Source organism: Coregonus clupeaformis, chromosome 37, assembly GCF_020615455.1.
Source record: "Coregonus clupeaformis isolate EN_2021a chromosome 37, ASM2061545v1, whole genome shotgun sequence".
Lineage (NCBI taxonomy): Eukaryota > Metazoa > Chordata > Actinopteri > Salmoniformes > Salmonidae > Coregonus > Coregonus clupeaformis.
In genome coordinates this window covers 25318523-25334592 of record NC_059228.1, presented here as the reverse complement: position 1 = coordinate 25334592, position 16070 = coordinate 25318523, and the positions used below count along the sequence as shown (strand labels likewise).

Sequence of the window (16070 nt, the reverse complement as noted above, 5' to 3'; positions counted from 1 at the left end):
CCAGAGATTGGCTGGTAAGATGAGGGGGTCAGGAAAAAGGTGAGGACAAATTGTATGTTAAGCCAGGGGGCAGAGGGAGAGCAGAGCAGTAGCTAATTACTTTCTTGGATGGATGTATAGATATTCTCTATGATACTTAATCACAGTGCACTCACAGTACGCTCCCTAGTGTCAAGCTCTTCCCTCGTCATCAATATCACTCAAAAGGCATTATGTTAAGTATTTATAAATCCCTCAATATTGTGGGACGCTTATAAGAAATCCCGCTATGCCCTCCAATGAACCATCAAACAGGCAGAGTGTCAATACAGGACTAAGATTGAATCGTACTACTACACTTGTCGGATGTGGCAGGGCTTGCAAACTATAACAGACTACAAAAGGAAGCACAGCCGCGAGCTGCCCAGTGACACGAGCCTACCAGACAAGCTAAATTACTTCTATGCTCGCTTCGAGGGAAGCAACACTGAAGCATGCACGAGAGCATCTGCTGTTCCGGACGACTGTGTGATCACGCTCTCCGTAGCCGATGTGAGTAAGACCTTTAAACAGGTCAACATTCACAAGGCCGCAGGGCCAGACGGATTACCAGGACGTGTACTCTGAGCATGCGCTGACCAACTGGCAAGTGTCTTCACTGACATTTTCAACCTGTCCCTGACTGAGTCTGTAATACTAACATGTTTCAAGCAGACCACCATAGTCCCTGTGCCCAGGAACACTAAGGTAACCTGCCTAAATGACTACCGACCCGTAGCACTCACGTCTGTAGCCATGAAAAGCTCATCACTAAGCTAAGGACCCTGGGACTAAACAACTCCCTCTGCAACTGGATCCTGGACTTCCTGTCGGGCCGCCTCCAGGGGTAAGGGTAGGTGACAACACATCTGCCACGCTGATCCGCAACACGGGGGCCCCTCAGGGGTGCGTGCTCAGTCCCCTCCTGTACTGCCTGTTCACCCATGACTGCATGGCCAGGCACAACTCCAACACCATCATTAAGTTTGCCGACGACACAACAGTGGTAGGCCTGATCACCGACAACAATGAGACAGCCTATAGGGAGGAGGTCAGAGACCTGGCCATGTGGTGCCAAGATAACAACCTCTCCCTCAACGTGATCAAGACAAAGGAGATGATTGTGGACTACACGAAAAAGAAGAGGATCGAGCATGCCCCCATTCTCATCGACGGGGTTGTAGTGGAGCACGTTGAGAGCTTCATGTTCCTTGGTGTCCACATCACCAACAAACTATCATGGTCAAAACACACCAAGACAGTCGTGAAGACGACAAAGCCTATTCCCCCTCAAGAGACTGAAAATATTTGGCATGGGTCCTCAGATCCTCAAAACGTTCTACAGCTTCACCATCGAGAGCATCCTGAGTGGTTGCATCACTGCCTGGTATGGCAACTGCTTGGCCTCCGACCGCAAGGCACTACAGAGGGTACTGCGTACGGCCCAGTACATCACTGGGGCCAAGCTTCCTGCCATCCAGGACCTCTATACATGGCGGTGTCAGAGGAAGGCCCTAAAAATTGTCAAAGACTCCAGCCACCCTAGTCATAGACTGTTCTCTCTGCTACCGCACGGCAAGCGGTACCAGAGCGCTAAGTCTAGGTCCAAAAGGCTTCTTAACAGCTTCTACCCCAAGCCAAAAGACTCCTGAACAGCTAATCAAATGGCTACCCCCCGGACTCTTTTACGCTGCTGCTACTCTCTGTTTATTATCTATGCATAGTCACTTTAACTCTACCTACATGTACATATTACCTCAATTACCTCGACTAACCTGTGCCCCCACACATTGACTCTGTACCGGTACTCCCTGTATATAGCCTCGCTACTGTTACTTTAATTATGTGTTATTTACATTTTTTACTTACCTATTTTTTACTTAACACTTATTTTTCTTAAAACTGCATTGTTGGTTAAGGGCTTGTAAGTAAGCATTTCACTGTAAGGTCTACACCTGTTGTATTCGGCGCATGTGACAAGTAACATTTGATTTGATTTGAGTATAGTTGAATTAGCTGGATAAGAGGATGCTCCTTGTTGTGTAATGTACTGTACAGTGAAAATATAGACTTTGTAACAGTCAGTAGAAATGGAATCCATTAAAATTTCTGAGACAGTCAGTAAATTATGAACTGTAAAGTACAATAACTAAAGACATAACCATACTTGACTGCCCTAACATGTCCCGAGGAGGGAGGATATGTCACTTTAATTCAATAAGTGTCCTTATTTCCTTCCTTCTTTTCTCCTTTCCTTCATTCCTCCCTCCTTCCTTCCCTCCTACTGTATTACTAAAGCATGATACTTGTACAAAAATGGAATGGAGTGCCTCCTCCTCAAGGTGAAAGCGAAGCATTGTGGGTTCCTTGTGGAAACTGTCTAGACGCATAAACAGCCAAGCATCTGCCCCTGTTGAGTGAGGAGAGTATTGACCTAAACATCATAGTTTGAATTACCCCTGGAATATGGATTTATTTGTACCGTTTTACAACTTCTGGAAAGTTAGTCTTCTTTTAATGCACGGGTTACCTTTGAGAAACCACTGTAGGTAATGCCTTTAAAGCTGCAATTATTCACATTTTTATAGAGTTTTGGCTGGCACGCACATCATCTCATTAATTTGCTCCAGTCACCTTGGGGGAAAGTGAGTTCCTGCTGAAAGAAGTCATACAAAAAAAAAAAAAACATTCAGAGCCTATGTCAAATCAAATCAAATCAAATTTTATTGGTCACATGCGCCGAATACAACAGGTGCAGACATTACAGTGAAATGCTTACTTACAGCCCTTAACCAACAGTGCATTTATTTTAAACAAAAAAAGTAAGAATAAAACAACAACAAAAAAAGTGTTGAGAAAAAAAGAGCAGAAGTAAAATAAAGTGACAGTAGGGAGGCTATATATACAGGGGGGTACCGTTGCAGAGTCAATGTGCGGGGGGCACCGGCTAGTTGAGGTAGTTGAGGTAATATGTACATGTGGGTAGAGTTAAAGTGACTATGCATAAATACTTAACAGAGTAGCAGCAGCGTAAAAAGGATGGGGTGGGGGGGGCAGTGCAAATAGTCCGGGTAGCCATGATTAGCTGTTCAGGAGTCTTATGGCTTGGGGGTAGAAGCTGTTGAGAAGTCTTTGGACCTAGACTTGGCACTCCGGTACCGCTTGCCGTGCGGTAGCAGAGAGAACAATCTATGACTAGGGTGGCTGGAGTCTTTGACAATTTTGAGGGCCTTCCTCTGACACCGCCTGGTATAGAGGTCCTGGATGGCAGGAAGCTTTGCCCCAGTGATGTACTGGGCCGTACGCACTACCCTCTGTAGTGCCTTGCGGTCAGAGGCCAAGCAGTTGCCATACCAGGCGGTGATGCAACCAGTCAGGATGCTCTCGATGGTGCAGCTGTAGAATTTTTTGAGGATCTGAGGACCCATGCCAAATCTTTTTAGTCTCCTGAGGGGGAATAGGCTTTGTCGTGCCCTCTTCACGACTGTCTTGGTGTGTTTGGACCATGATAGTTCGTTGGTGATGTGGACACCAAGGAACTTGAAGCTCTCAACCTGTTCCACTACAGCCCCGTCGATGAGAATGGGGACGTGCTCAGTCCTCTTTTTTTTCCTGTAGTCCACAATCATCTCCTTTGTCTTGGTCACGTTGAGGGAGAGGTTGTTGTCCTGGCACCACACGGCCAGATCTCTGACCTCCTCCCTATAGGCTGTCTCATCGTTGTCGGTGATCAGGCCTACCACTGTTGTGTCGGCAAACTTAATGATGGTGTTGGAGTCGTGCCTGGCCATGCAGTCATGGGTGAACAGAGAGTACAGGAGGGGGACTGAGCACGCACCCCTGAGGGGCCCCGTGTTGAGGATCAGTGTGGCAGATGTGTTGTTACCTACCCTTACCACCTGGGGGCGGCCCGTCAGGAAGTCCAGGATCCAGTTGCAGAGGGAGGTGTTTAGTCCCAGGATCCTTAGCTTAGTGATGAGCTTAGAGGGCACTATGGTGTTGAATGCTGAGCTGTAGTCAATGAATAGCATTCTCACGTAGGTGTTCCTCTTGTCCAGGTGGGAAAGGGCAGTGTGGAGTGCGATAGAGATTGCATCATCTGTGGATATGTTGGGGCGGTATGCAAATTGGAGTGGGTCTAGGGTTTCTGGGATTATGCTGTTGATGTGAGCCATGACCAGTCTTTCAAAGCACTTCATGGCTACAGACGTCAGTGCTACGGGTCGGTAGTCATTTAGGCAGGTTATCTTAGAGTTCTTGGGCACGGGGACTATGGTGGTCTGCTTGAAACATGTTGGTATTACAGACTCAGTCAGGGACATGTTGAAAATGTCAGTGAAGACACTTGCCAGTTGGTCAGCACATGCTCGGAGTACACGTCCTGGTAATCCGTCTGGCCCTGCGGCCTTGTGACCTGCTTAAAAGTCTTACTCACATCGGCTACGGAGAGCGTGATCACATAGTCATCCGGAACAGCTGGTGCTCTCATGCATGCTTCAGTGTTGCTTGCCCTCGAGCGAGCATAGAAGTGGTTTAGCTCGTCTGGTAGGCTTGTGTCACTGGGCAGCTCGCGGCTGTGCTTCCCTTTGTAGTCTGTAATAGTTTTCAAGCCCTGCCACATCCGACGAGCGTCAGAGCCAGTGTAGTATGATTCAATCTTAGACCTGTATTGACTCTTTGCCTGTTTGATGGTTCGTCGGAGGTCATAGCGGGATTTCTTATAAGCGTCCGGGTTAGAGTCCCGTTCCTTGAAAGCGGCAGCTCTACCCTTTAGCTCAGTGCGGATGTTTCCTGTAATCCATGGCTTCTGGTTGGGGTATGTACGTACGGTCACTGTGGGGACGACATCATCGATGCACTTATTGATGAAGCCAGTGACTGATGTGGTGTACTCCTCAATGCTGTCTGAAGAATCCCGGAACATGTTCCAGTCTGTGCTAGCAAAACAGTCCTGTAGCTTAGCATCTGCGTCATCTGACCACTTTTTTATTAACCGAATCACTGGTGCTTCCTGCTTCAGTTTTTGCTTATAAGCAGGAATCAGGAGGATAGAGTTATGGTCAGATTTGCCAAATGGAGGGCGAGGGAGAGCTTTGAATGCGTCTCTGTGTGTGGAGTAAAGGTGGTCTAGAGTTTTTTTCCCTCTGGTTGCACATTTAACATGCTGGTAGAAATTAGGTAGAACGGATTTAAGTTTCCCTGCATTAAAGTCCCCGGCCACTAGGAGCGCTGCATCTGGATGAGCGTTTTCCTGTTGATTAATGGCCTTGTACAACTCATTCAGTGCAATATGTGTGTTTGTGTGTGAGTGCATGTTGGAGTGTTTGTTTTGTCTGTGGGCACTTAAGTATGTTATGCGCGTGTGTGTTTGTGTGTGTGTAGTCTATGTACAGTTGTAGCCTGTAATCTGAATGAGGGTTTGTATTACGTACGTCCATGTGTATGTTTGTGCTTTTCTGGCGCCCACATTTTGAGCAGGCTTAGCAGAAGCCTGGCTGGCTTTCACCTAAACAAACAACAACAACAAAAACGGTTCTCTTCTGACCACATTCAGTCTCTTTGTGGGTAATTGAGTCTAGGCTGAGGTCTGACAATTATACATATTTCCACTAGCCATTGTCAAGTATTTTACGTGTAATTTGATGTAACATAAAAGTCAATGGCAGAGTGTGGTAGCTAATGTTGTTTTGAACTAGTGCTTTAGAACCGGTACCCTCAGTCAGAGTTGTGGCCCTTACACTTACACACACATCTCTTATGTATCTACTCCATATGGATGTAAGTGACCAGACTGGCACATGATTATATATTTCCTGTCCTTGTCCTCCATGTCTCTGAGCCTTCTCTGTATTTATCTCACGGTACGGTGACCTGTTCCTCTAGCAGTGGAGCTCCAGCCCACTGATTATAACTGGGGATGCAGCCTATAATTTGAACGAATGCAGACGGGATAATTACAAAGGGAGCAGGTAGGAATTAGAGGTAGTTAGAACAATCACAAATGAGGGTTGATTGGATTGCTGCATGGAAACACGGGCGCTTTTTGAAGCATGAAAGGAACAGTGTCTGTGATGTGTTTATGTGAATGTGTGCGTTCGTGTGTGTGTGTGAGTTTCTTCCCAACTGTGTATGTGCGTGCATATTTTCTCAGTGTCACCTTGGTTTGAGCAGGCCTTCTTAGGCCATTTCCAGCCATAAATCTCCCTGCTCTGTCTGTCGGTCGGTGCGCTATAGTCTCACTGTTTGTTTGTTGTCTGTCTGTCAGCATTCAAGCGGACAACAATGTTGTTACAGTATATAAAAAAACATGCAACAATAATTTATATATCAAAACATAGAAATAACATGAAAACACCAATAAAAGATAAGAGAATAGTTATCGCACAGCTCTTTCTTTCTCTTTCAGCCTTTCTACAGTATGTATCCCATCATCCTTTTTGCTCTCATCCTCTCTTTCCTAGAGCTCTTTCTTCACCTTCTCACCTCACTTTGCCTCATATGCTTTACCTGTCTCATATCTCTGACAGTCAGTCTGCATGCTGTGTGTCTGTCTGAACAGTGTGGCATAGCGTTATGCAGTGCAGTATTCCCATCATGCATATCCCCTGTCTGTCCATCCACTGTCTGCCTCTATGAGGATCAGTGATCAGCAGGCCCCATAGCTTAGGAAAGGTTCATGAAAGGTCAAGCCTCAATCTGGATGACAATTCACAGACCTTTCTCATACCTCTCTCTACCTCTCAATACAATCACTCCAAATCTCCTGATGTTTAGTGAGTGTGTGTGTGTGTGTGTGTGTGTGTGTTTGTACATGGACTTATTTCTGTGATAATACACTGTACTAATGATAAGCAGCTATTATCTTTGAAGGGTTTCATCAATAGTATGTTTATTATGTCTCTGTTGAGGCTTTGATGGTTGCCCTATTCTCATAAAAACATGTGTGTGTGTGTGTGTGTGTGTTGACAGCCATCCCAGCCAACCAAAATTGGTTCTGTGAAAGTTCCCAGAACATTCGTTAGGTTGCGGCAAATGTTATCATAACACAAAAACTGTCCGGTTGTGCTGGTGATTATACTATGTTTGTACAAAACCTTCGCCTGATGTTGCAAGAATGTTCCCAGAACGTTACTCTCACACTTTGTTGCGGTAGTACGTTCTAAAAACATTACTGGTACATTGTGTTATTAGATTACCTGGAAACCTAAAGTTAGATAAATCCCTAACTAGAAATTAATGGGGAATCTTAGCTAATGTTCTGGGAATGTTCACGGTTTGCTGGAACGTGTTACCTCCTCAGATTCCATCTATCCTTCTCTCTCATCCCCTTCCTTTCTCTCTCTCTCTCCCTCTCTCTCTCCCTCTCTCCATCCCCCTCCCTTGTCTCTGTCTGAAATTGTTTCTCTATTTTGGGGATTGTTTGATTAGAGGCCAGATGCGCAGACTGTGTCTAGCGGTAGCAGCCTCTAGCTGTGTGGGCAGTGGAGTGGCTGTGTGGATGGATGTTTTAATCTGGCAGCCAGCAGGCTGTAATCAGGCTCGGTGTGGCCCAGGAGGGTGGGGGCTTGCTGGGCTTGGCTGGTCCTGAACTTGGCCTCTCCTGGAGCTCAGACTGGTCCATGTGCAGGATCAACTCCAAGCAGTTCACTGGGAGTGTGATTGCAACACTCGAAGCAAAGTCCTTTATTACATCGATCTAGCTTTTTTCCCTCAAGTAAAGGAGAACGGTTGTTTGTGATGCTGAGTACTGCTCTCTGCAACTGTTTTCCAGGAGCGTGCAGAGAAATGTCCCTTCCATTCAATGAATACCTAAACCCACCTGAGGACCTGTAATAACATACAGGGTACTAAGGTAAAAAATCTGTCTACGTGCCATTCAGCAAGGCACTTAACCCTAATGGCTGTGGTAAGTCGCTCTGGATATGAGGATCTGCTAAATGACTAAAATGTAAATGTGGTATAAAAGGGGCAATAAAACAATAAAGCGGTCACCCCACCACTTCTTTGGTAAACAGCTAAGGGATGGGGCTGGAGAAATGTATACACTGTCAAATTCATAGACATTGAGGCAAGCAACACTGAAACCATGCGTGAGAACACCAGCTTTTCCGGTCGACTGTGTGATCACGCTCTCCGTAGCCGATGTGAGTAAAACCTTTAATCCTTAAAACGGACCTGTGCGCCAATCTACAGTGCCTTCAAAAAGTATTCATACCTGTTGACTTATTCCACATTTTGTTGTGTTACAGCCTGAATATACATTTTTCTCACCCATCTACACACAATACCCCATAATGACAGTGAAAACATGTTTTTAGACATTTTTGCAAAATCTATTTAAAATTAAATCCAGAAATATCTCATTTACATAAGTATTCACACCCCTGAGTCAATACTTTGTAGAAGCACCATTGGTGCTTCTTTTTGGGTAAGTCTTTCTGAGTAAGTCTCTAAGAGCTTTCCACTCCTGGCTTTATTGCCCTATCTACACCCAAGCCATAAGACTCCTGAACATCTAATGAAATGGCTACCCAGACTACTTGCAAACTCCCCAGTTCTTAATGATTACAAGCATACTCATAACATGATGCAGCCACCACTATGCTTGAAAATATGGAGAGTGGCTCTAACTAATGCTGTCTTAAGAGCTCACAGTGAGCAAGGTGAGTGGGCGATTGAATCCCAAGTGGGAGCGGTATGAGTTACAGTGCATTCGGAAAGTATTCAGACCCCTTAACCTTTTCCACATTTTGTTACGTTACAGCCTTATTCTAAAATGGATTAAATTGTTTTTTCCCCCCTCATCAATCTACACACAATACCCCATATTGACAAAGCAAAACAGGTTTTTAGAAATTGTTGCAAATTTATTAAAAATAACAAACTGAAATATCACATTTAGTTAAGTATTCAGACCCTTTACTCAGTACTTTGTGAAGCACTTTATGATGCTACAAGCTTGACACACCTGTATTTGGGGAATTTCTCCCATTCTCTGCAGATCCTCTCAAGCTCTGTCAGGTATTTTCAGGTCTCTCCAGAGATGTTCGATCAGTTTCAAGTCTGGGCTCTGGCTGGGCCACTCAAGGACATTCAGAGACTTGTCCCGAAGTCACTCCTGCGTTGTCTTGGTTGTGTGCTTAGGGTCATTTTCCCAAGATGGCATAGCAGTGTGGTCGTGTACTCTGAAGTGTGTCCGTGTAAATAGCCTGTTTTTTGTTTGTTTTTTGTCTTTTATGTATATATTTCCCTATCACACTTTTCATCCTTCTACTAAATATACTTTCCTGCAACCCGCCTCACTCAATGTGGAACGGATTCTATTTATTTACCTTTTATCTAGAATATCCAGTTGAAACTATCTAGCCAGCTAACTAGCTACTTGCTAGTAGCCACCATTAGCGGTTTTCACCCAGAACATCTGATTTTCTGCCGGAATAACTGAATCACTGGACCTTAACACCGGATCGCAACTAGCTAGCCACAACCGAATGGATGTTGCTGTTGGCTAATCACCACTGCCCCAGAAGCAAGCACCAGTTAGCCTTGGGCTAGCCTCGAGCCAGGCCCATATCCCGGCTATCTACCTCTCTGTCTACCGGACGGGAGTAGCCAGCTAACTAGCTACTTGCTATTAGCCACCGTTAGCGGTTTTTCACCATTGTCCGTGGCCTGCACTACCTACCAGCCAGCTCTAGCCTGGACTATTATCGGCCAGTCTACACTGTCAGCACAGCGCGTTATAGACACAGAACATATCAGATTTTCTGCCGGAATCACTGAATCACTGGACCTTTAACACTGGATCACCGCAACTAGCTATCTGCAACCTAATGGATGTTGTTGTTGGCTAATCAGCCTTGAGCTAGCCTCGAGTCAGGCCCATCTCCCGGTTATCTACCTCTCTGTCAACCGGACGGGATCTCCTAGTGTCGACACGGAGCCCCGCCGATCCATCATGACTGGTCTGCCGACGTAATCGTCTGTGGTTTCAACAGGCTTCCCGTTGCGATGACCAGGAAGATCCATCTGCTAGCCCCGGCCCGCTAGCACACACAATTCCACAGCCGTGCTTCCTGCTCGCTTGTGCTGTAGCACCAATTCGAACTGCTCTCGGACTCACATATTGCTGTTCGCTGGACCTTATGATCACTCAGCTGCACAGCTGATGCCTGCTGGACTGTTCCTTTACACAGTACCCTGTCCTGTTTATCTGTTTAGCCTCCGCCCAAACTTTCATTGTGTGTGTGTGTGTTGTTGTCTTAGCTCTCTCAAATAACACCTGTGATTGCTTTATGCCTCTCTCCCATGTCAATATGCCTTGCCTATTGCTGTTCCAATTAGTTCTTATCATATAATTTCACTGTAGAGCCCCAAGTCCCTCTCAAACTGCCTCAAATAGCAATATACACAAGCAGTTAGGAAAGCAAAGGCTTTTCTTTAAGCATCAGTTGTCAGAGCACTTTACCGATCACTGCACCTGTACACAGCCAATTTAAAATTAGCCCACCCAACTACCTCATCCCCATATTGTTATTTATTTTGCTAATTTGCACCCCAGTATCTCTATTTGCACATAATCTCTTGCATATCTATCATTCCAGTGTTAATACTAAATTGTAATTATTTTGCACTATGGACTATTTATTGCCTTACCTCCATAACTTGCTACATTTGCACACACTGTATATATATTTTCTGTTGTATTTTTGACTTTATGTTTTGTTTACCCCATATGTAACTCTGTGTTGTTGTTTTTATCGCACTGCTTTGCTTTATCTTGGCCAGGTCGCAGTTGTAAATGAGAACTTGTTCTCAACTGGCTTACCTGGTTAAATAAAGGTGAAATAAAAAAAATAAAAATAAGAATTGTCCTGTTGGAAGGTTAACCTTTGCTCTGGTCTGAGGTCCTGAGCTCTCTGGAGCAGGTTTTCATCAAGGATCTCTCTGTACTTTGCTCCCCTCATCTTTCCCTCGATCCTGTCAAGTCTCCCAGTCCCTGCCGCTGAAAACATCCCCACAGCATGATGCTGCCACCACCATGCTTCACCGTAGGGATGGTGCCAGGTTTCCTCCAGACATGACGCTTGGCATTCAGGCCAAAGAGTTCAATCTTGGCTTCATCAGACCAGAGAATTTTGTTTCTCATGGTCTGAGTCCTTTAGGTGCCTTTTGGCAAACTCCAAGCGGGCTGTCATGTTCCTTTTACTGAGAGGTGGCTTCTTTCTGGCCACTCTACCATAAACACCTGATTGGTGGAGTGCTGCAGAGATTGTTGTCCTTCTGGAACGTTCTCCTGTCTCCACAGAGGAACTCTGGAGCTCTGTCAGAGTGACCATCGGTTTGTTGGTCACCCCCCTGACCAAGGCCCTTCTCCCCCGATTGCTCAGTTTGGACGTGTGGCCAGCTCTAGGAAGAGTCTTGGTGGTTTCCAACTTCTTCCATTTAAGAATGATGGAGGCCACTGTGTCTTGGGGACCTTCAATGCTGCAGAAATGTTTTGGTACCCTTCCCCAGATATATGCCTCTGACACAATCCTGTCTCGGAGCTCTACGGACAATTCCCTCGACCTCATGGCTTGGTTTTTGCTCTGATATGCACTGTCAACTGTGGGACCTTCTATAGACAGATGTGTGCTTTTCCAAATCTTGTCCAATCAATTGAATTTACCACAGGTGGATTCTAATCAAGTTGTAGAAACATTTTAAGGATGATCAATGGAAACAGGATGCACCTGAGCTCAATTTCGAGTGTCATAGCAAAGGGTCTGAATAAGGTATTTCTGTTTATTTTTATACATTAGCAAACATTTATAAAAAACCTATTTTTGTTTTGTCATTTGACCATTTATTTTAATTAATTTTAGAATATGGCTGTAACGTAGCAAAATGTGGAAAAAGGGAAGGGGTCTGAATTGTTTTTGAATGCACTGTATATCTATCATGAATTAATCTGACTGCTATAGTGCTTTTTCAAACTGTTTTGTGGTTGCCATTGCCGTGACCTCCCATTAAAGGAAATATTCATTCATTTTGAATGTTAAATTGTTTTCGTGCATCTCGATTCCCAGGGTAATTTCATGTTTTCATGTGTATCTGAGCTATTGCTGTTCAAGCAGGCAGAATGTCGGCCGGTATGATGTAGCTTTGCGATAAAGCCGCTCTCACTACACTGGAAGTTAATAGGAATCTGACTTTTAGATTGAAAAAACGTCTATCATCCATGTCAGATTTCAATTCTGGCCGATGTCATAACGTATTCTCTTGAATGAGCCATTGCTCATATTTTTGCGATATTCCTACTTCGAGAAATGTGTACGTTAACAGAGGGTTCACCACATTTCTCCTATTTGTTTGACTCTTCAGTCCAGGAAGCATTGCAAGGTGCCGTTGAATGGCTGTTGCGAATGTCAGACTCCACTCTGCGAGGCACAGATCTGCAGGTTGAACATTGTGAGATTGTAGACTCCTAAATTGATAGTGCAGTTTGTTTAGGTGATTTTACAGTTAACTAAGTACTTCAGATGCTGATATTCACTTTGGTATTATTATGTGTAGCTACATTTGCTAGATAACTAACTACCTAGCTAGCTAGATAGATAGCTAGCTAGCCAGCCCATAGAGAGAGCATTGCATTGTGGGTTTTGTAGTCGACTTGAACTGCAACAGATTTCCACAACAATTTTCACATTTGCTACCAACCTTATTATAATGACAAAATGAAACATTTGTTTACCCAAATATATTTTTCTCACATATTAGTGTTATTTAACGCTGCAAATTATAGGAATTAGTGATTTTGTATGAATTTTTCCTTTAACTTGCAATGGGCAGCGTTGGACAAATGCCCTCCCTGTCTCTTGTGTCTCCCGAGTGGCGCAGTGGTCTAAGGCACTGCATCGCAGTGCTAGCTGTGCCACTAGAGATCCTGGTTCGAATCCAGGCTCTGTCGTAGCCAGCCATGACCGGGAGACCAATGGGGTGGCGCACAATTGGCCCAGCGTCGTCTAGGGTAGGGGAGGGAATGGCCGGCAGGGATGTAGCTCAGTTGGTTGAGCATGGCGTTTGCAACGCCAGGGTTGTGGGTTCGATTCCCACGGGGGTATGAAAAAAGAATGTAAGTCGCTCTGGATAAGAGCGTCTGCTAAATGACGTAAATGTAAAAATGTAAATGTCTCTCTCAGCCCTGCGCTAGCCAGCTATTGCTGGACCCAGACCAGGGTTCCCTGCTGCTCTTCTGGATGCCACTCTATGCAAGCAGACTACACTAAGCCCCCTGGGAAATTAAGAAGTCCCTGTTCAGTTCAGTCTTCAGTCCCTTGTCTAGGCATCCTGCCTGCCACACCAGGGACTGGCAGGGTTGTAAATGTAACCTTTGACCTTTGAGCGTTTTAAGCTGATGACGATGATCAGTGACACTGAAATTGTGCGATCTTCCAATCGTCTCACTGCGTGGAAAGTTGAAGTAAGGCAAGGGACCTGGCTTGGTTCGCTCAAGATTCCCCCGCTGTCTCCTGGAGAGAGAGAAGTGACATTGGACAGGGACTCCCAGACAATTCCTCTCCGTCGTCAAGGCTTAATATTTATTTAAAGGGGAGTAGGATTTATGAGTGGATATGGAGGTATTAAAGGTTTTATGAGATGAAGGACCTGGTGTGGAACTGCCTGGAAGAAAGTCATTCATCTACAGGAGTAGTGTTCTCTCCTTTCATTCTCTGTCTCTGATGGGAAAAGGCTGTCCATGGCTGGAGAAGGATGTCTTAGTTATTCTGACAATATCAGTATGGATTGGTGTGTGTGTATGCATGCATTACTAATTAGTTGAAAAGATGGCCCAGGTGCCCATCGGTGGTGTGAGATGATGCGTTACTGTTCCGTATGGGAACAACTCCCATCAGATAATTATGAACACACTGAATTCACCATCAGCTAAAACGTGTTTTTAAGAACTTAACTTTGAGTGAGCTGTGGTCATTTGATTTAGTGGCTGCTAAAAAGTTACTTTTTCAGATGAAGTTGTGGAAAAGCAGTGCGCACTGATTTCAAAGGCAGCTAAAAAAACATTCTGAAAATAAAATTTCAGTGGGCAGCATTATCTCAGTGGTGCCTTGTCTGAGTGCTCTGGTAATGCACTGCTGATCGAAATGTCCTGTAAAGAATTAAGGCACTGTCTATATCTGTAAGCCTGCCTTTACTGAAAATACCTTGAAATGTTTTGCAGCTTTTATATCCCAGTCATGGAACAAAGTAAGATCTTGCACAAAAACAACCACATCACATCTAAAAAAGGTTACTTGTGTCTCCATCCATCTCTTTTGTGAGGAAAAACGATAAACATTTGGTAATTGAAGTTTTGTAGCTTAAGGGGGAATCGTCATGTTGATTAGTGCAGGATATTATCTCCTCAAATGAAAGCAAATTACCCCGCGGTTCTAATTAGAATATTTAGATTGTCCTTGGACTAAGCTCCTGGAGTGTATAGTGCCTTGATTACCAATTACTGATTGAGTACTGCGTCTTTAACATTCACTGTTTTTCCTCCTATACTTCCACTAATATTACTGGGAACAAAGAGATATATCCATTAAAGCAATGTTCCCCTCTCTGTGGTTTATGAGATGGCTAATTAAACATTAGTCTTGATGCTGCGGTGCTTGTTGATCTGCTTTGGTAATCCTAATTGTGGATAGACATTTGTTGTTTAATTAATTATTATTAGATGGCTAATGCACTAACATTATGCATTGTATGGAGGTACAGTGCCTTGCAAAAGTATCCATCCCCCTTGGCGTTTTTCCTATTTTGTTGCATTACAACCTGTAATTTAAATTGATTTTTATGTGGATTTCATGTAATGGACATACACAAAATGTCCAAATTGGTGAAATGAAATTACTTGTTTCAAAGAATTCTAAAAAATTAATAACGGAAAAGTGGTGTGTGCATATGTATTCACCCCTTTTGCTATGAAGCCCCTAAATAAGATATGGTGCAACCAATTACCTTCAAAAGTTGCATTATTACTTAAATAAAGTCCACCTGTGTGCAATCTAAGTGTCACATGATCTGTCACATGATCTCAGTATATATACACCTGTTCTGAAAGGCCCCAGAGTCTGCAACACCACTAAGCAAGGGGCACAACCAAGCAAGCGGCACCATGAAGACCAAGGAGCTCTCCAAACAGGTCAGGGACAAAGTTGTGGAGAAGTACAGATCAGGGTTGGGTTGTAAAGAAATATCTGAAACTTTGAACATTCCATGGAGCACCATTAAATCCATTATTAAAAAAATTGAAAGAATATGGCACCATAACAAACCTGCCAAGAGAGGGCCGCCCACCAAAACTCACGGACCAGGCAAGGTGTCAGGTTTGACGTGTATGCGGAAAACGAAGTCAAGCGCAGGACACCGAGCGACTGGCAGACGTACTTTACTAAACACAGTAATGAAAGTACAAAACAACAAAACCTCCAATCAGGGAGGAACAACACTAGCATACCACAACACTGCCGACCTAACGGAGAACAATCACACACAACAAACAAATGAGAGACAGGGGTTTTTAAAGGGAATACAATCAACACTAATGGGACACAGGTGTAAACAATACAGACCAATCTAGACAAACACCGAAACATAGATCGGTAGCAGCTAGTACTCGGGCAGCTGCCGAAGCCTGCCCGAGCAAGGAGGAGGAGCAGCCTCGGCTGAATCCGTGACACAAGGAGGGCATTAATCAGAGAGGCAACAAAGAGACCAAAGATAACCCTGAAGGAACTGCAAAGCTCCACAGCGGATAGGACCACTTTAAGCCGTACACTCCACTGAGCTGGGCTTTACGGAAGAGTGTCCAGAAAAAAAGCCATTGCTTAAAGAAAGAAATAGTATTGACTTTGGGGGGGGGTGAATAGTTATGCACGCTCAAATTTTCTGTTTTTTTGTCTTTTCTTGTTTGTTTCACAATAAAAAAGATTGTGCATCTTCAAAGCGGTAGGCATGTTGTGTAAATCAAATGATACAAACCCCCCCAAAATCATTTTAATTCCTGG

At 44.4% G+C, this 16070-nt stretch overlaps 1 protein-coding gene across 1 annotated transcript in view; it reads left to right on the top strand.

The window, feature by feature from the left end:
• LOC121553438 (protocadherin-15-like) overlaps positions 1-16070 on the top strand; it is a 273628-nt gene that overhangs the window by 40138 nt on the left and 217420 nt on the right.